Source organism: Mesoplodon mirus (assembly GCF_964341445.2).
Source record: "Mesoplodon mirus genome assembly, chromosome: 17".
NCBI lineage: Eukaryota > Metazoa > Chordata > Mammalia > Artiodactyla > Ziphiidae > Mesoplodon > Mesoplodon mirus.
The window spans coordinates 63,300,498-63,321,843 of record NC_138993.1 but is presented as its reverse complement, the minus strand read 5'-3'; the positions used below and the strand labels follow the sequence as shown (position 1 = coordinate 63,321,843).

Genomic DNA, 21,346 nt, shown 5'->3' with positions numbered 1-21,346 from the left:
TTTGAAAAATCCCATTTTAAACTCACCTGTCTAGTTTTTTTTTTTTTTTTTTTTTTTTTAATCAAAGAGAAGATACATGTGTTGGAGAGGGTATTCTATCACTGCACTTGGGGATGGGATGGCTTCAGGCCACCAGTCTTTCCAGGATTGGAGAATATTCTTTAGGCCTATGTGTAAGTGTATGGTGAAAATAAAGGCTCTTCATTTTCCAGGGTGTTTCACTCTGGGATATTTTCACCTCTTTGGAAGCCGTCTACACTCCTCCTGCCTGACTTTAATTTTAGTCTGTCATTTTAGCTAGAGACAAAAAAATTATCTTGTATAGGCTGTCATTTCTAGAAATAATAGTTTTTCAGATAAGCGCCCCCAACCATGAAAAACATTTTCTTCTTTGTAAGGTTTCAATACTTCTTGACACAATTAATGAAAAAATACCGAACACCCTTATTAGTTAAGGGTGAAATATATATTAATAACAAATGTCTAATGTTACGAAATCATATATGACCTCATAATTTTTTTACAGCAATTTACGTAACACAAAACAGATAATGCTGCCATCTCTGGAAGGAAAATCAGTTCTTAAAGGTTTATGCTAAACGTAAGAGCAGCAGCAGCAGGAACAGAGCTGTCTCTTCCTTGGTTCTGGATTCTACTTTTCTGTTAATGCAGCTGAAGTCAGCATTGGACCTTTGGGCAACCTGGTCCCATGGAATAGTCCACGGGTCAAAGAAAACTCCCAAGTCTCTTTCAGCTCTGCTACACGTGATCTGCAAACTATTTCTAGTTGTTCCCTTTTTCAGGTACTTCTTGGATTGTGTTTCTCGTCTACCTGAAGTTGGGTTACTGATGAACTGGGAGTAAATTGATGTGTGTCAACTCCAGGCCAGAGCCTTTAATTGCTGGTGCAAGAGCCCTTTTGTTTTTCTTCTATCTTGGCAATTGGCAATGTTCAAGAAGGTGGGTACGGCCTCAGGCTGAGGTCTAGAGTAAGAGATAGGGAGCTAAGCAAGAGCCATTATGGAACAACCATGTAGCTTGAGAGAAATAAACCTTTGTTATGATAAGCCACCAAGATTTGGGGGTTGATTGTTACCTCTGCATCTCTCAGCCTCTCCAGACTGATGTCATAATGAAGTAATTTTTAAGAGAAAAAGAGCACATTATTGATTGGGTGACACAAATTTTATGTGCATCCTTGGCAATTGCTATAATTATTTTCTTAATCCATTAACCTAGGGCCCCAGTAGTTCATACAGCAACTTTGTGCAATTTAGAACAAATTCCGGCACCAGGGTATATGCCACAGAGATCAGAGTGTGACCTCGGTTTCAGGACCACTAGCCCTCTTGGCTTGTCACTTTGTGCAAGGGTCCATTTAATTAAGCTAGGCAATAGCATATTTGGTTCCAATTCCTTTTTAAATTATTTTTCCTTCATGTGAAGTAAGGATTACACATGCTAACAATCTTCTTTTTACTGCCTTTGAAACCACTGTTTTTTTTTCACATTAGAATGACTTAGGCAGTGCATTTCTGTTTGCAAAGACTTTCTCACAAAATGGTAATAATTGTAATTATGCTTAACTGACAAAGTAGATGTGAGCATCATTGACATAATGTATGCAAATAACACTTTGTTGACTACAAAATCCTCTACATGGTGAGTCATTTGTATCTCTTCTGATTATAATCTTTGGAGGTAGACAGGTAGATAATTCCACCATTTTACAGATGGGGATAGTTGTGTTTCTAAGAGGTACAGTGACTCACCCAGAACACTCAGTGTGTCATAAAGCCAGGCTTCAGGCCACATCTTTAAATTCTAGTTCCATTTCGCCTTCCATTAGGCCACACAGGCTGGAGAAAAGCTGGTGTCTTAGCAAATAAGTGGGTCTAGGAGTCATGGATGGTGCAATCCTTCAGGCTTTCAATTTCTTCAGCACCCTTTGCAATGTTAAAGATATCATCCTTGTTGATTTATTCCTTATTTTTCTCAGTGGAGAAATTTGTAGGGGAAATGATCTCCTTCAGAGAAAGGGCTAAGCTTCAGAAGGTTCACGGTGTAGATAAGAAACCATCATGCAGTGGGAGGAGACCACTGCAGTATATTTGTTTGTTTCTCTAGACTCAAGCGTGAACTCCATCATTGGATGGGGACGCTTACAAGACAGCTCCCAGCATGTCTATGGGCGCCACACTTTGCATGTTCATTTCAGAATCTGACTCTCACAAAGTACAAATTATTTATGTACATAAACTTGCTCTAAGCTAAATCAATTTAAATAAATATTTTATGAGTTTGCTTTACTGTGTGCTGTGTTGTTTTTTCCTTTGTAACAGAGGTGAAAATCTATTGGTTCCAAGCAAAAAGGCAGGCTGGTGGAGTGACGTCGTTTGACTGAGTTAGTAGTGGTTGTGGTGAGGAAGCACATCTCTTGTGGGAAACTGGAACCAAAATTAAAAACAAAGGTGCATCACACAAAAGAGAATATTATTATTTCACAGAATGTGTGGAGTGTCAGGGGGTGGGTAGTAGAAGAACTTGGATACTGGAAACACAAATACCGTTGATTCTTGTTATTTGTGGTAGTTATGGTCTATATGGTCATCGAGATTGAATTAATGAATATTGAACAATGCATTGGTCTTAGGGGAAATTGGTCCTGTGAGCCTCTGGTCAACCAATCAATACATAGCCTTTTTTAACGTATGTGTGTTCTATTTAAAGATATATATATATATATATATATATATATATATATATATATTTCATTAACATTGGACTCAAGGCCAGCTATAACTCATACCTAAAAGAAGCTGCTCTAACACAGGCATTTTCACCGTAAGGCACATCACAGCCTTCTTACACTTAGGAACACTAGACAGTACTTCAGCCCTGAGCTTGGGGGCCATTTTGAGCAGAGACATTACCAAAGAAAAACACAAATATAGGAGAAATGTGGCGCTAAGTAGACTGGAAAAGGACACTTGTTTACAATAGGAGCTGAAACAAGAAAGCAGAGGGTTGCCTTGTTGGAAGCATGCACATTGGGTGTCTCAAATTTTTGCATCTCTGCACATGCCTGCAAATGACTGCAAAGCTCTGTGAGTATTGGTTTTGAGGTGACAAACAAACTTTACTGAGTAGGTAAATTCACAGCTACAGTGGTCCTCCCTTATCTGAGGGGAATATATTCCAAGACCCCCAGTGGATGCCTGAAACCTTGGCTAGTACTGAGCCCTATATATACTATGTTTTTCCCAATACATACACACCTATGATAAAGTTTACTTATAAATTAGGCACAATTAGAGATTATCGGAATTCCCAGCATCACTACTCTTGCACTTTGGGGCTATGATTAAGTAAAATAAGGATAACTTGAACACAAGCCCTGTGGTACCACTGCTAAACCAGATGGCTACTAAGTCATGGGACAGAGGACTGGACTGGACTGGATAAAGGAGGGAAACCCTGAACAAAGGGATGATTCACGACCTGAGTGGGACAGCAGGACATTTCATCCTGTTACTCAGAACGAGTGCGTGATATAAAATGTATGAATTGTTTATTTCCGGAATTTTCCATTGAATATTTTTGGACAGTGATTGACCACAGGTAACTGAAACCATGGGAAGCAAATGCACAGAGAAAGCGGCAGGGACTACTGCATGAAATTTGTGAATAATGAGGATCAACTGTATCCGGGTTTGAATCCACTTCTTAGCTTGGCCAAGTTACCCAAGCTTTACGAGCCTTAGTTTTCTCATGTATAAAACGTTGATGATACGAGTTATTATTATTATTTTTTTTTACAAATTGTATCATTTGCGTAAATGCAGATTTTTTTTTATTTTTTAGATGTTGGGGGTAGGAGTTTTTATTAATTAATTTATTTATTTTTTTACTGTGTTGGGTCTTCGTTTCGGTGCGAGGGCTTTCTCTAGTTGTGGCAAGTGGGGGCCACTCTTCATCGCAGTGCACGGGCCTCTCGCTATCGCGGCCTCTCTCGTTGCGGAGCACAGGCTCCAGACGTGCAGGCTCAGTAGTTGTGGCTCACGGGCCCAGTCGCTCCGCGGCATGTGGGATCCTCCCATACCAAGGCTCGAACCCGTGTCCCCTGCATTAGCAGGCAGACTCTCAACCACTGCGCCACCAGGGAAGCCCACGAGTTATTTTTTAGAGTAATGGAGGATTATGTGATAATGGGTGTAAGGCGCACAGTACATAGTAGAAGTTTAACAAATTATAGCTGCATAATAATATGCAGCTACATAGGGAGGAGAAAACATCTTGGCAGAATAGAAAAAGAATGTCAGAAAAACCTGGTCAAATCCAAATTCCAGCACTCAGTAGCTGCGTGACCTTGGATAAGTTATTGTTTGTGAGACTCAGTTTTTTGCTCTGTAAAATGAGCACAATAATATCAAATTGACAGTAAAGTCTAAGTGTGTGACTGTGTATATTAAACGGGAAAAGTGAGTGTCCTGACATACAATTACCTCAAGAAAAGTCAGTTTCATTCTCCATATCCCCATATTATTTTACTGTCAAGTAAAATTTTTACCCAGTTGATGTGGGTATTTATAATTTTTAAATAAAAGAATATCCTTTTAACCTGACTGATGGTTACATATGGTTATCTGAAATAAAGAATCAAAGGCAATCAGGTATTCATGGGGACACACACACACACATACAAACACCTCCTTCTCCTTCGTGTAAAAAGAAAGAAACTTCACATAATTTTGTAGTAGTTTTTAAAAGTAGGATTTGGAAATTATAATGTAAAAGAGAAAAAGAGAATATGCCTATTATTCTTTAAAACTCTCCCAAATTTACTTCATTTTAAAAGTTTCCTAGTGTACTCAGGGAAGGACAGTTGACTGGTTAGAAAGACTATTTTGGAATTGGATAGATGAGGGAGATTTCACCTGGGTTAAACAAAGGGTCACTGACAATAACTGAGACTGTGAGGCCCTGCAGACATGATGCTGAGGTTAGAATACAGCTGAGCACAGGTGAGGAGTGGGTTACTGATACAACTAGTTTTAAGATGAAGTAGGACATATAACAGGACAATTAAGAAACAGATGAAAATGAAGGACTGAAAGAAAATGTCCTGTCTGAAACTGTTCTCTGTTAGCTATTTCTTGATTTTAATTCATAGTCTAATTATGTAGTATCCACTGAATACACAGATCCAGGCACAGGTAAGACATTCACCAGGAATATCCCTGACTCTCCATTAGACATTCTGGAAAGGTCTGACCAGAGGGCTGTACTCTCAATACTGAGAATCAGCCTGATCTTCCTTCCCAGGTAAGGAAGAGTGAAGAAGAAAAGCCCACCAGCACTGTCTGAAAAGTTAAAGACTTAAAGTGGTGGCCAGACTCTCATTCTCCAATGAGTCTTTAGTGACATGCTCACCAGAGATAAAGGTAAGAAAGCCCTTCTGTGGGTCTACTCCTTGGACCTTTGCTCCATACAGGGTCTAATCTAGAGCTTCCTCCTGTATGTTCTGGTTAGAGATCTCTTAGATTGTACATACAACCCCAAACTCCTATAACATGCATCGACCAGACTATCTTTTATCACTCAACTTATTTTGAAAAGAGCACTAATCTGAAATGTGAATGAAGCTCTGATTTATACAGACAATGACAAGTCTACAAGAACTTTATTAGTTCATCAGTATTCATGGGTATGGCTGAGACTTAATATCGCCATTTTGTTTGCGACAAAACCCCACATATGGAGAGATTAAGTGACTACAAATGGGTAGAAAAGCAAGACTGAGAAAACAACAAACCCTATTCCTAGATAAAGAAAACACGTGGTCAAGAACTAGAAAGTTCTCGACTTCAATTTTGATTGCTTTCGATTGAATAGACTGTGCCGTTAGTTCCAAATAAAAATTAATTATATTCAATGGCTGTTTAAATAATGCAAATGAACAAGTTTTTAATCACACCCTTGATTATTACCCAATTTAAACATATGCCTTCAAGCTTCATTTTAGAAACTTTGCTCTTGTTAATCACAGTGTCTTAAGTATTGTTAGTCTCTGTCAAAAACCTTCATTTTTTTTCCCAGAAAAATAAACTGAAAATTTAACAATCTGCTTTGCAGAAATTTTCAGTGAATGCAAACAGGCGTTCAGAGTAGAACATATGGGATTCAAACATGATCCTGTCATATAAAATTAGATTAAAAGTAAAACTAAAATGTGATCACTCTGCTGTATGTACATGTGAGTGTGCTAACTATTAATCTCAGATAATGCCTTTTACATTTCAGGTCTAAGCACTCTTAAGTGATTTCTGATGTAAATGTCAGTTTCCATGAAAAATAACTTGGCTTGGAGGTATTTTTTGTTCCCTCATGGTTTCAGGAAGGTAAATTTTGGTTATTTTAGTTAGGGCAGTTTTATTAGTTTTATTGGCTCATTAGTTCCATTAGAAGACTGACATATTGCTTATTTTAAAATGATTGCTTGACTTCCAGAAAAATATTCAGGAATCAATCCCTGTATAAAGTCAAGAACATTTAAGTGTGAATATTATATGATCCCACTCACCAGGTCAAGTCGTTCAGCTATTTATGGATATAAGTCTTTTTAAAACAAGGCATTTCCATAGGGCTCACACAGAGAAATGCCTGTGAAATGGTGGTCACCAGATAATACTTGTTTTAGGAAAAATTTTAGGCTAAGGTCATCTTGTCCTTGTATGATACAAAACTTTGAGTCCTAACCAAACACTCATATAAATTTGCCTGTAAGAGTCTGTAATAGGCTAATCAGTGTCCATTCTCCATCTTCCAAATCCATATTTTGAAATCCTAACCCCCAGTATTTCAGAATGTAGCCTTATTTGGAAATAGGGTCTTGCAGATGTACTTGGTTAAGATGAGATCATACTGGAGCAGGGTAAACCCTTAATCCAATATGACTGGTGTCCCTATGAACAGGGGAGATTTGGACACATGTATACAGGATGTCACCATGTGAAGAATGGACTTATGTTGCCAAAAGCTAAGGAGTTACAGAAGCTAAGACAGAAGAAAATCTGGGCACAGATTTTTCCCCAGTGCCTCCAGAGGGAGCATGACCCTGCTGACACCTTATCTTGGACCTCTAGCCTCCAGAATTGTGAAAGAATAAATTTCTGTTGTTTAAATTGTTTAAGACTCTCCCAGTGAGTGGTACTTTATTATGGCAGACCTAGCAAAACTAACAGAGTCTTTTTGGAAAAAAATAGATTGGCTTTGTTTCTTTCCTTTGTTGTCTACATCAGTACTGAAGTGGTTTGGACTTCAATGAACAGGAACATAATTTCAAAACTTAAACTTCTTCAAGAGAATGTTAATCCTTCCCCCTTCAGATCTGGTCTCTAAACCTGTATCTCTCACTCCAGTAAGTAGTACAAAATATCTGAACAAGCTGGACCTTTAGAGATGGAGGGTGATGGTCTTCATGAAGTTCGGAAGGAAAAGGAGTTGAAATATAAAAACATGCCAGCTTTCTTTGGCCCCGTGTCCAGGGAAGAGACGGTATCCTGAGACTAGTTCAGGATTAATCTCCATTCATCTCTGGAATGGTACAGGGAATTCATCTGACTGTCAGTGTGATGAAACACTTTCCCTCCTATGGCTTTGACTCGCCAGTTAACAGATCTAACTGTTCAGAACACTGGCTGGGTGTGTCTTCCATTTATCCAGTCATACTTCAGGGATATTATGGGTTTGATTCCAGACCAAATAAAGCGAATATCCCAATAAAGTGAGTCACATGAATGTTTTGGCTTTCCAGTGCATATAAAAGTTATGTTTACATATTAAGTGTACAATAGCATGATGTTTAAAAAGCAATGTATATGCCTCAATGAAAAGATACTTTATTGCTAAAAAATGCTAACCATCATCTGAGACTTCAGCCAGTTGTCATCTTTTTTCTGGTGGAGGGTCTTGCCTCGATGCTGGTGACTGCTAAAGTTGGAGTGGATGGAGCAATTTCTTAAAATAAGACAACAGTGAGGTTTGCTGCATCGATTGACTCTTCCTTTCTTGAATGAGTTCTCTGTAGCATGCAATGCTGTTTGACAGCATTTTACCCGCAGTAGAACTTCTTTCAAAATTACAGTCCAGGGCTTCCCTGGTGGCGCAGTGGTTGAGAGTCCACCTGCCGATGCAGGGGACACGGGTTCGTGCCCCGGTCCAGGAAGACCCCACATGCTGCGGAGCGGCTGGGCCCGTGAGCCATGGCCGCTGAGCCTGCGTGTCTGGAGCCTGTGCTCCGCAACGGGAGAGGCCACAGTAGTGAGAGGCCTGCGTACAGAAAAAAAAAAAAATTACAGTCCATTCTCTCAAGCACTGACACTGCTTTATGGACTAAGTTTATGTCGTACTCTAAATCCTTTGCTGTCATTGCAACAATCTTCACAGCATCTTCACCAGAAGTAAATGCCATCTCAAGAAACCACTTTCTTTGTTCATATGTTCTTTGTTCATAAGAAGCAAATCCTCGTTCATAAAAGTTTTATCGTGAGATTGATTGAAGTTTCATCATGGAATTCAGTTACATCTTCAGGCTCCACTTCTAATCCTAGTTCTCTTGCTATTTCCACAACACCTTTAGTTATTTCCTCCATTGAAGTTCTGAACCTCTGATAGTCATCCATGAGGGTTGGAATCAATTTCTTCCAAACCCCTGTTACTACTGATATTTTAACCTCTTCCCATGAATCATGAATGCTCTTCTTTTTTAAAAAAAGATGATTTTTTTTGGCTGTGTCGGGTCTTTGTTGCAATGCGCATGCTTCTCATTGCGGTGGCTTCTCTTGTTGCAGAGCATGGGCTCTAGGAGCAAGGGCTTCAGTAATTGTGGTGCGCAGGCTCAGTAGTTGTGGTGCACGGGCTTAGTGGCTCCGCGGCATGTGGGACCTTCCCAGACCAGGGATCGAACCCGTGTCCCCTGCACTGGCAGGCAGACTCTTAACCACTTTGCCACCAGTGAAGTGCCCATGAATGCTCTTAATGGCATCTAGAATGGTGAATCCTTTCCAGAAGGTTTTCAATTGCGTTTGCCCAGATCCACCAGAGAAATCACTATCTATGGCAGCTATAGCCTTATGAAATGCATTTCTTAAATAATATGAGTTGAAAATTGAAATTACTCCTTGATCCATGGGCTGCAGAATGGGTGTTGTATTAGCAGTCATGGAAATAACATTAATTTCCTTGTACTTCTCCATCAGAGCTACTGAGTGACCAGGTGCATTGTCAATGAGCAGTAATATTTTGAAAGGACCTTTTTTTTCCCTGAGGACTAGGTCTTGACAATGGGCTTAAAACATTCAGTAAACCATGTTGTAAACAGGTATGCTATCACTCAGGGTTTGTTGTTCCATTTATAGAGCATAGGTAGAGCAGATTTAGCTTAATTCTTAAGGGCCCTAGGAGTTTCAGAATAATAAATGAGCATTGGCTTCAACTTTAAGTCACCAGCTACATTAGCCTGTAACAAGAGGGTCAGCCTGTCCTGTGGAACTTTGAAGCCAGGCATTGACCTCTCCTCTCTAGCTATGAATGTCTTAGATGGCATCTTCTGCCAATATAAGGCTATTTCATCTACATTGAAAACCTGTGGTTTAGTGTAGTCCCCTTCATTAATTACCTTAGCTAGATCTTCTGGATAACTTGTTGTAGCTTCTACATCAGCACTTGCTGTTTCACCTTGTACTTTCATGTTATGGAAACGGCTTCTTTCCTTAAATCTAATGAATCAACCTCTGCTAGCTTCAGGCTTTTCTTATTCAGCTTTTTCACCTCTTGCAGCCTTCATAGACTTGAAGAGAGTTAGGGCCTTGCTCTGGATTAGGCTTCGGCTTAAGGGAATGTTGTGGCTGGTTTGATCTTCTGTCCAGATCACTCAAACTTTCTCCATATCAGCAATAAGGCTGTTTCGCCTTCTTATCATTCATGTGTTCACTGGAGCAGCACTTTTAATTTCCTTCAAGAACTTCTCCTTTGCTGACTAACATTTTGACACAAGAGGCCTAGCTTTCAGCCTATCTCAGCTTTCAACATGCCTTTCTCACTGAGCTTAATCATATCTAACTTTTGATTTAAAGTGAGAGATGTGTAACTCTTCCTTTCATGTGAACACCTACAGGCCATTGTAGGGCTATTAACTAGTCTAATTTCAATTTGTTGTGTTTCAGGAAATAGGGAAGCCCGAGGAGAGGGAGAGAAATGGAGGAATAGCTGGTCAGGGGAGTGGTCAGAACACACAACATTTATCAGTTAAGTTTGTTGTGTTATAGGGGCATGGTTCACAGCACTATAAAACAATTTCAGTAGTAACATCAAAGATCACTGAACAGAGATGACCATAACAAATATAATAATAATGCAAATGTTTTAAATATTGCAAGAATTACCAAAAGGTGATACAGAGACACGAAGTGAGCAAATTCTGTTGGAAAAATGTCACTGATAGATTTGACTGATGCAGAGTTGCCACAAACCTTCTATTTGTAAAAAAAAAAAAAAACACAGTATCTGAGAAGCACGATGAATCTAGGCAAAACAAAATGAGGTACGCCTGTATTAGAAATTATATTCTCATATCTAGCATTTCAGGTAAAAGGCAGTGTCTGTGAGCTCAGCCAATGTGAAGAAGTTCATGGGGACTGGTACAGACTGAATGTTTGGATCCCCTCAAAATTCTTATGTTGAAATCCTAACCCCTTAGGAGGTAGGGCCTTTGGGAGGTGATTAGGTCATGAGGAGGAGCCCTCATAAATGGGATTAGTGCCCTTAAAAGAGAGCTCTCTAATCTAGGCCTTTCTGACATATAAGGACAACAGAAGATGGTCATCGATGAAGCAGGAAAGGGGCTCTCACCAGACATTGAATCTGCTGGCACCTTGATTTTGGACTTCCCAGACTCCCAGAAAGATGAGAAATAAATTTCTGTTGTTTATAAGCCACCCAATCTATGGTATTCTGTTATAGCAGCCAGACTTATTCTTTGTCAGGCAGGGACTCATACCTTTCTAAACTTACCAAGCACAGGATGTGGGGAAAAGTCATGTGGTCAAGAGTCCCGAGTGGTTGGTCCAGAGGCCACATTACTGATCCTGTCACCCTTGTAGGAGAGACAGAAGAGGGAAGTAGCACTGAGGACCTAATACGTACCCGGGCCCCGGAGAGGCCCTCAATAGTTGCTAAGTCCTTTATAACAATCTATCGCCCTTTTATAAATAAGGAAACAGTGGCTCAAGTTCAGATAACTAATAAATGTCATTACTAGTTCTCCGAAGTGCAAGCTTTTACTCCTTCTAAAATGTCCATGCAGAAGCAGTAAACTATAACACAGCACGCTATTCTTATTACTATCCCTGTTGTTGTTATTCTATTTCCCTCAAACATATTAGGATAGGGAAGTGTTTATGACCCATGATAGCATATATGAATCAATTCAGGCTAGGGGCTCCTTATCTTCTATACCTTTTGTTTATGATCACATATTTTATAAATTAAGAATTTATAAAATACTATGGGGCTTCCCTGGTGGTGCAGTGGTTGAGAGTCTGCCTGCCGATGCAGGGGACACGGGTTCGTGCCCCGGTCTGGGAAGATCCCACATGCCGCGGAGCGGCTGGGCCCGTGAGCCATGGCTGCTGAGCCTGTGCGTCCGGAGCCTGTGCTCCACAACGGGAGAGGCCACAACAGTGAGAGGCCCGCGTGACGCAAAAAAAAAAAAAAAAAACTATGAAGTAGTGTTTCTCCCAGTGTCTTCCAGAATGATCACCTGCATCAGAATAAGCTGGGTTGGTGGAATCTAAAATACAACACGAATGAACATATCTATGAAAGAGAAATAGACTCACAGAAACATAGAAAACAGATATGTGGTTGCCAAGGGGGAGGGAAGATGGGGGAGGGAAGGACTGGGAGTTCAGGATTAGCAGACGCAAACTATTATATATAAGATGGATAAGCAGCAAGGTCCAATTGTATAGCACAGGGAACTATATTCAACATACTGTGATAAACCATAATGGAAAAGAATATGAAAAAGAATATGTGTGTATGTATAACTGAGTCTCTTTGCTGTACAGCAGAAATTAACACAACATTGTAAACCAACTATACTTCAATAAAATTTTTGAAAAATTAAGAGAAAACAGTAAGTTAGGATGCTTATAAAAAAGACAAAGCCCAGAACTCTGCCCCAGACCTACTGAATTGGAATGGGCAGGGGATACCATGGAATCTGAATTTTTAAAGAGTACCCTTGGGTGATTTTTATGCAAATTACAGTTTGAGAGCCACTGCTGTAAAGGTTGGGAAACCAAAGGTCTCTCAGGAAAATTCTTTTCCTCTGGCACACTGAGTTTCTATACGTAGAACTTATGTCAGGCTCCACTGTTACCAAGGGCTGTCGCAGGTGCAGAAGCCCGGGGATACGGGAGGGTCACAAAAAGGACACAGCTTATGCAAGGCTCACATCAGAGAGAAAGAGTTGTAAACTTTGTACAAAACAGTTTAACAAGCTGATTTGAGCTCACCTTAGAGGCGAAAGCTGTGGCTATAGAATAACGGAGTGCATTGGGACTCTAAATGTCTCTGTCAAAGAAAATGTCCTGATTGCCCCAAACAAATTCCGTGTCTTTATCTCTTCTATCTCATCAAAGATTCAGCCTCAAGCAGTTGCTTCTCTATCATTTATCCAAGGTGGGCATTGGGCACAATGTAAATATATAGTTTGATTTTGATTTGTATGAAGTTAAGGTGCAGAACCAAACTACCCATGTTTTAAATTATCTACAGCTATGCTGTCTAGTTTTAAATGCTTAACTCCTTCCATTTTTATGGGTGGAAAAGAGTGCTGGTAGTCTGAAGGGCTGCTTGATCTTATTGAGCAGTTCAGTTCACTGAAGTCCCACTTCGGAAAGAGTGGTTTTGGGATTCTCAACAGCCTGAATTAGGAGAATTTTATGTGTACTTCTCTGATAGAATCCAAATCTGAGTCAAAAGTCAATATAGAGCCATTACCACATGCTTGTGTTTAAATTTCAGAGTGAGAAAGAAATGCCATCCCAGATTTAAATAGCAACCATTGGTGAGTGCTTGTCTTTGTGAAGTGCTACTGTGTCTGGCGCTGGCAAACACCTCCTTACTCTTCATGATATCCCAATGTAGGTTTAATTATGCCCATTGTACAGATGAGAAAATGGAGGCCCTGAGAGATTATGCAATTTGCCCTGGGTTATGCAGTGAGATAATGGCAGAGCTAAGATTAGAACCAGCATCTGGGTGATGCCAATGCCTGGGTTTGTAACCTCCTGTTTTTCTTCTTATTATTTTTTATATAACACAGGATATAAACATTGTTTACTTTGTCGAAGGGGATGACAACAGTTTTTTTATAGTTAGAGCTTGAATTTTTCTATTGAATACAGCATTCAGCATCCTTGAACAATGATGGGACAGAAAAACTAATAGGGCTGTAGAACATCCTGTAACCCAACTGTCACTGTGGCTTTAGAGATGGATGGGCTGTTGCCACACCCTCTCAAGGAAAGATGAACCCCTGGATTCACAGAGGATGGCAATTAGCATACAGAGTCTCATGCATTATTGTCTTTTTAACTTTCTCTTTCTGTATCCCATCATTTTGAAATGGGGTAAAGAGACAATGTTCACAAAACAAAGAGTACCTGACATTTTTATTTCTGTACAAATATGCCTGAAGTCATTGATTTAAAGTTCAGAAACAGTTGTAAGTTTTGGACACTTCTGAAAATAAGAATATCTCCATGTTTACAAAAATGTTGGTATAGATTAAACTAAGATAAGATATAATTTTGGATAATTTGTGATCTATGCTTACCAATGTTGGGATCCCAAACAATATCTCTATTAGTTATTCTGATGATGAAGGCAGCGTTCAGTAGAAAAATTCAAGATCAAGACATGAATTTACAAAAGATAATGATGGTAGCCCCTACTCTGAGAGGTGATGAAATATTCATTGTCTGTAATGTGCATAGGGGCATTGCAAGGTACAAATGGAAATCTCCATTTCACAGATGAGGAAACCGAGGCTCAGAGAGTTTAAGAAGTTTGACCAAACTGGATTGAGACCCAGGTCTTCTGACCTCAAATCTAGGCTCTCTGGCTTCCATATAAGTAAGACTGAGTTTCCTAGAGAAACTTGTTATAAAGTGAATGTCCATTATAATAAAGAGAGGGTCTTAAATTTTTGTTTTCCTCTCTGCTAAAGAAAGCTTATGCCATATTTGGGCTAGAGTGGAGTAAAGGCTGATCTTATCATAGTTTATGGACTGAGGCTTTTTAAAGTAGGTTTCAGGGTTCTGACTGCTATGTGTGAATAAGTAAGCTCTGGAGAAGGGCCTGGAAAAGAGAGGGCATGGAGGGGGGGTAAGTCAACTTCCAGAGGCCAGATGGGTCTGCTTTCTGAAAGCAGAGGGGCCTGAGCACCTCTTGGAAATGTGTCATCTCTCCTGTGTGTCATATTTAGCCTCAGGATGCTATTCTCTTATCATTCTGATTTACTTAAAGTTAGGGCAAGTGACAGAACTGGTAAGAATGCTGTCAACTTTTCAAAAATTCATAAAAATAACTGGATATTTATATAGTGCTTTGCAGTACACATGGTTCTTTCTTGTGTGTTCTTTCTTACTTCATGATGTAATAAAACACAAGCAAACAAGCAAAAAATCCCAACAACACTAGAAGATTATGACTTAAATTCAAGTCATGTTCTTTCTGAGTTTCCTCCTGTGTAGATGGAGACAGAAAAATAATAACACGGCCACAGTGGTGGTAATTGCATATTCTTACACGATAGCTTAGGAGAAGTCTAGACTTGAACAGACAAGAGCAAAACAAAGGATTCTTTAGCTCGCTTAGAGAGGAATGGGTATGATGAGGAATAAAGTGCAGGAAATTAGAAAGATAAAACAATCATTTAAATAAGTGTTAAGATATGTTTGGGGTCTTCCCTGGTGGCGCAGTGGTTGAGAATCTGCCTGCTAATGCAGGGGACATGGGTTCGGGCCCTGGTCTGGGAGGATCCCACATGCCGCGGAGCGGCTGGGCCCGTGAGCCACAACTACTGAGCCTGTGCATCTGGAGCCTGTGCTCCGCAACAAGAGAGGCTGCGATAGTGAGAGGCCCGCGCACCGCGATGAAGAGTGGCCCCTGCTTCCCACAACTAGAGAAAGCCCTCGCACAGAAGCGAAGACCCAACACAGCAGAAATAAATAAATTAATTAATAAAACTCCTACCCCTAACGTCTTAAAAAAAAAAAAAAAAAGAATCTGCCTTCCAATGCAGGGGACACGGGTTCGATCTCTGGTCTGGGAAGATCCCACATGCCATGGAGCAGCTAAGCCCCTGCACCACAACTACTGAGCCTGCACTCTAGAGCCCGTGAGCCACAACTACTGAGCCTGCGTGCCACAACTACTGAAGCCTGCGTGCCTAGAGCCCGTGCTCCACAAGAGTAGCCCCCGCTCGCCACAGCTAGAGAAAGTCCACGCGCAGCAACAAAGATCCAACGCAGCCAAAACTAAATCAAATTAAAAAAAATAAATGTTTGGAAGAGATTAACTTTCATTCTTGCTACACATTTGTATCTGACATGTGTGTCCTTTTTAACAAAGAATAGGAAATAATATTAAAATTTTGCTTTAAAAAATGTACTTGAAAACACAGTACCACAACAGTGTAATAACACCTTTTGGGTTACTACAGAAATATTGATGGTTATTTCTTTTTCTTTGGCCTTGTGGTTTGCGGGATCTTAGTTCCCTGACCAGGGATCGAACCCTTGCCCCCTGCAATGGGAGCATGGAGTCCTAACCTCTGGTCTGCCAGGGAGCTCCCTTTGATGGTTATTTTAAATCTTACCATCAGTGAAGTTAAACCTGCTCCCTTTGCTTTTGGCATTTTCCTGCTTCATTTGTCTAGGTTTGAAAGCAAAATTAAAATAAAATGTCTGCATGAAAATATAATATAAAAAAATAGTTGCATATTTGTTTAACAGGAGATACTTCTGCATAAAAAAAGAGACTAAAATTCTTAAGACCAGATTCTTTTTCCAATATAATCAAATGTAACAAAATGTGAGGGCAGTTTTGTAACTCCAAAGGCCTGGTAGTTCTCACTGAAGGCTTAGATACATCCACGTAAAAATGTCAGGAAAGACATCTTGTTTGTAATATGTCTGCTTAAGCTTATGCTATTATTCAAGTCATAGAGTCACTGAACACCAAGGTAACAGTGTTTTCCCATTTTATTTTCATTTGTCCCATTTGGATATCACATACTTATAAAGCATGTAGAAAAAATACATTTAAGAAAATGATTATTTTAGGACAAATCTGCCTGCCTACAGTTATATGAATTGGCAAACCTGATCAGACAAAGCCCACAGCAAAATCATATTCTAGAATTCATGGAAGCAGGTGATTGTAGACCTAGTCGGTAATGTTGAGAGAATTCTAAGCCTTTTGTTTTCACAAGAAAAATGATGCAGCTAGTTAGGAGCTGGGCATCGAAGTGAATTTTATCCTAAAACACCACTCAAATTCACCGCACTCGCTGGCTTACTTTGCATACTAGCTCACGCTTTGTAAGCTCATTACTGAGGGGGACATGAGGAGTAGAGAATTTGCTCGTGTGTGTGTGTGTGTGTGTGTGTGTATGTGCATGCACATGTGTGTATGTGTGTATAGGATCAGAGATGAAGCAATATTTGACATATATCCTTTTCTACTTAAAATTTCACACATTCTTAAGACAAGAGAACAGGCTGAAAAAATAGTATCCAGATTCTTTTCTCTTTTTCTTTAAGTGGAATGTCACACCTTAAACTGTGTATTTGCCCAAGTGCTGAAAACAGGTTGATTAAATGTATCTATTTCAACAAATTCCTTGGGCAAACAGATTACCATAGGGGCACATAAAGAATGTGAGCATTAATTGCATTTGAGATTAGCCCTATTGAATTAAATTATCACACACTGATGCCCTTTGTTGTTAAACCATAAATAGTAGGGGTTTATACATCCAGCTATTGATACTTTTACTATAAAACAGTCCTTCCATCAGTATGGGAAGGTTCAACCCAGAAAAAAAAAATCTCCATTCTTAGTTAATAGTAAAAGAAACTTCCTGAAAATTATGTAAAAGGAACATTGATGGTCTATTTTATTATGTTTAGTGCTTTGGGGGAAAATAGCTGGATTCTTTGTCTTCCTAAAAAAAAATCTTTAGGTAACTCCAGTTCAAGATAAGTTTTCTAACCTACAATGCCCCCAAAAAGATAAAACCAAAGTACCTAATAAAAAATTCAATTTGTTGATAGGTTAATTAAATTCCCTACCTACCCAACCCTGACTGAATCTGTCCCAAGGGGTGAAATTGAAAGATGAGTTTGCTAATTAATGTTAATACAATGAATGGCACAATTAGAACTCACAAAAGAATGAACATCCCTTGGTGAGAGAATCAGTAAAAGCGTACAGGGGAATTCTCCAAATATGCACAAGCTATTTAGAATAGAACAACTGAAATTCTATTAAATTTGATTTGACAATGATAATGCCTGAGGTAACCTTATAGAGAAATGTAAATCAAATATGAAATAACTATTATTTCAGGATTATCATTAATCACAGTTTGATAACTTCAGTCCAAAACTCAAATCTTAAGAGACTGAAAGTATTTCTGGTTTTCCTGAATACAGATACTTGTGCAATAAGAGAATACTCAACATACTATCCCAGCCTCTGTGAATAGAACAAAATAGATTTTCTGAAAAAATATATATTGTCCTATTATTCATTTCAAATGTTTAACAGGTAATGTTGACTGTGTGTATTTACGCTGCCAAAAATGGCCACAATTCTTCCCTCTCTGTATTGTATTCCTTGCAATTTGATTTGCAGCTTCTCCTATCAAAAAGCAAGGTGTATTTCTTTACTCTTTGAGGCTGGGATGTTCTGTGACTTGCTTTATCTAATAGAACCCAGTTCCAAATGTGGGCCCCAAGAGGCCTCTAGCTTCTGCTCAATCTAACCTTGCTACCACCAAGTGAACATGCTAGGCTGTTCTAGGCTGGGTTAGGCTGCTGGAGGATGACAAAGCACAAGGAACAGACAGAAATCATCCCAGCAAAGGCTATTCTAGACCAGTTAGCCTTCTGCCAGTCCAAGAGGTGACCAGGGAAGCATGAGTGAGCCCACTGGAGACCAAAAGAACCACCCAGAAGACCCTAGGCCAAATAGATGAGCTAAAAATCATAAATAAATAAACAGCTAATTTTTTTTTATTAAGCCACTTAATCTGGGGTACTTTGTTATGCAGCAAAAGTTGGAAATTTGCATAGAACTATTAGTTTTCTTTAACCATTTACAAGACATTGTTCATCCAGCTCAATTTACAATGGTCACAGATAATAGTGATTATTATTTTTGATGGCCTTAGCCACATGGTATCTTTCCAGATACAGAAAAACTTCTTCCAAGTTAGAGGGGGTAAGATAAGTTAAAAGCACAGGCTCAAATTCCAGCTTGAGCACTAAGTAGATTTGATAGTGACTTAATAGTTGACATGTCTATGCCTTGATTTCTTCACCCCCCCAAAATGGAGAAAATGACAATGCAGATATTATAATGTATGTGTGAGGATTCACTGAGGTGATGTATTTCAAACACTCAGTACATACTTCCTCAACATATGTTAGCCTATTCTGATTACTTAAAGGGGTTCCAGGGACTTCCCTGGTGCTCCAGTAGTTAAGAATCCACCTTCCAAAGCAGGGGACACAGGTTTGATCCCTGGTTGGGGAACTAAGATCCCACATGCCACGGGGCTACTAAGCCTGCATGCTGCAACTACTGAGCCCGTGAGCTCTGGAGCCCACGCGCCACAACTAGAAAGCCCACGTGCCACAACTAGAAAGCCCACGTGCAACTAAGACCGAATGCAGCCAAATAAATGAATACATAAATAAATATTAAAAGAAAAGGGATTCCAAGCCATTTACCTTGAAGGATATAGCTGAGATCACTGCACAAGGTAAGAGATCATGTATGACAAGCAGCAGGTACATTTTACATAGTTAAGTACAAGTAGAGCTCTATTGTTTTCTTCTGCCTTTAGATAATTTTAAACACTTAACGATTCTACATGTGCTACATGCACTCAGTATTTTGTGTCCTTCAGCTAGTGCCTAAAACAGCTGGGAAATTCAATTACTGCACATAATTAACAATAACGATAATATTAGCATGTGGCAAGTATTACAGATCTTACGGTGGGAACAAATAAGCTTCAAAGACATGAAGTGCTGTTCCCAGGTTCATGTATCAGTGAGCAGTTCAACAAAGAAAAGACTTTTAAGTACTCTTGATTGTATTTGCTCTCAGGAACTACTTCCACCTCACAGGCCAAGTTTTTCATACATATTGATGAACGAAAGGAAATCACCACTTGTTTGAAATTAGGATTGAGACATTAAAGAAAAAAAGATAGGTTGATTGCTGATCTGTTCTGTGTGGGACTAATAGGCCTACAATATTGAATGTCAGTTTTTCTTTTTTAATAGGAAAATAAGTTTCCTACTATGTCTAGTCATGAGGCAGACCCATTTTTCCAGGTTACAGAATTGGATAGAAAAGAAGGTGCAAATAAGGTCCTCGCTGATTTTTTAGACAATGAGAGATGTTGATTGCGGAAAATTTAACGGTCACTTCAAGGCATGGTTAATTAGCCCTTTCACCAAGAATTTGGTGAAATTTGCACACCTGATAAGTGTAAAATATGAAATCATATTGATAAATCTCTCACCCATCCAATGCTGCACAGTTCTTTGTCATATTGTGCTAGACTCTTCTCCCCATTGTAAACTGCTCCCTGAAAATTGCATTGGCTTTTTCAGGAACTCTGTGTATAATAGGGCCATGAAAATGACAGATACTGAGCTTGTGGTCTTTAGGCCAAAGCCCGAACAAGAATACTGGTTCCACAAGTTTCTCTTTAACTTTGGACAAGTCATTTAAACTCTCAAGCATCTAGTTCCCATGTCTGTAAATTGGTGATAATATCAGTTGCTTTGTAGGATTATTAATGCACAGACTAGTGCCTAAGTAGGCACGGGTGCTATTATTAGCAGGCTGAGCCTTTTCTATCTAACCTATTTCCTCTTAATGACTCTTGTTAGCCTCCTCCCAATCCAAACATAAACATATTCCTTAAATAAACTTAATTTTTGATTACTTATTACAATTGTCAAAAATAACCCTTGCTTTTTGCAGCAATGAGACAAAAGGTAAATGCATTTTTTCCTTAAGTGTTTATATTGGCAGTGTTTTTTATGGATACAGGGTTGAAACTTTTTGATACATTATTTTTTATTTGCTTGATCTTGGTTATTAAATCCAATAAGTATTCAGAATCCATATCTTGGTATATGAATAAACTCTTACTAAAGATTTATGTATTATGTTAGGCAACTAAAGTATCATTTTAGGCACAGAGGCAGCAAGATTTCTAACCTTTCCAGGCTGTGCAAAAAACCCAACTAAAGGGCTTCCCTGGTGGCGCAGTGGTTGAGAGTCCGCCTGCCGATGCAGGGGACACGGGTTTGTGCCCCGGTCTGGGAAGATCCCCCATGCCGCGGAGCAGCTGGGCCCGTGAGCCATGGCCGCTGAGCCTGCGCGTCTGGAGCCTGTGCTCCGCAACGGGAAAGGCCACAACAGTGAGAGGCCCGCATAGAGCAAAAAAACAAAAAACCAACTAAAACCATGAGCCAAATGATAAGTTTTTTTGTTTTTGCTCTTTTTTTTTTTTTTTAATGAAAGCTTCTTTCTTTATTTATTTGGGGCTGTGTTGGGTCTTCGTTTCTGTGCGAGGGCTTTCTCTAGTTGCGGGGAGCGGGGGCCCCTCTTCATCGCGGTGCGTGGGCCTCTCACTACCGCGGCCTCTCCCGTTGCGGAGCACAGGCTCCAGACGCGCAGGCTCAGTAGTTGTGGCTCACGGGCCTAGTTGCTCCGTGGCGTGTGGGATCTTCCCAGACCAGGGCTCGACCCCGTGTCCCCTGCATTGGCAGGCAGATTCTCAACCACTGCGCCACCAGGGAAGCCCGATAAATTTTTTTTTTTTTTTTTTTTTTTGCTGTACGCGGGCCTCTCACTGTTGTGGCCTCTCCCGTTGCGGAGCACAGGCTCCGGACGCACAGGCCCAGCGGCCATGGCTCACGGGCCCAGCCGCTCCGCGGCATATGGGATCCTCCCAGAC

The 21,346-nt window shown here is 39.9% G+C and overlaps 1 protein-coding gene across 1 annotated transcript in view; it reads right to left on the bottom strand.

The window, feature by feature from the left end:
- Nucleotides 1-21,346, bottom strand: part of GPC6 (glypican 6) — a 1,085,358-nt gene that overhangs the window by 159,820 nt on the left and 904,192 nt on the right. The window lies entirely within an intron of this gene.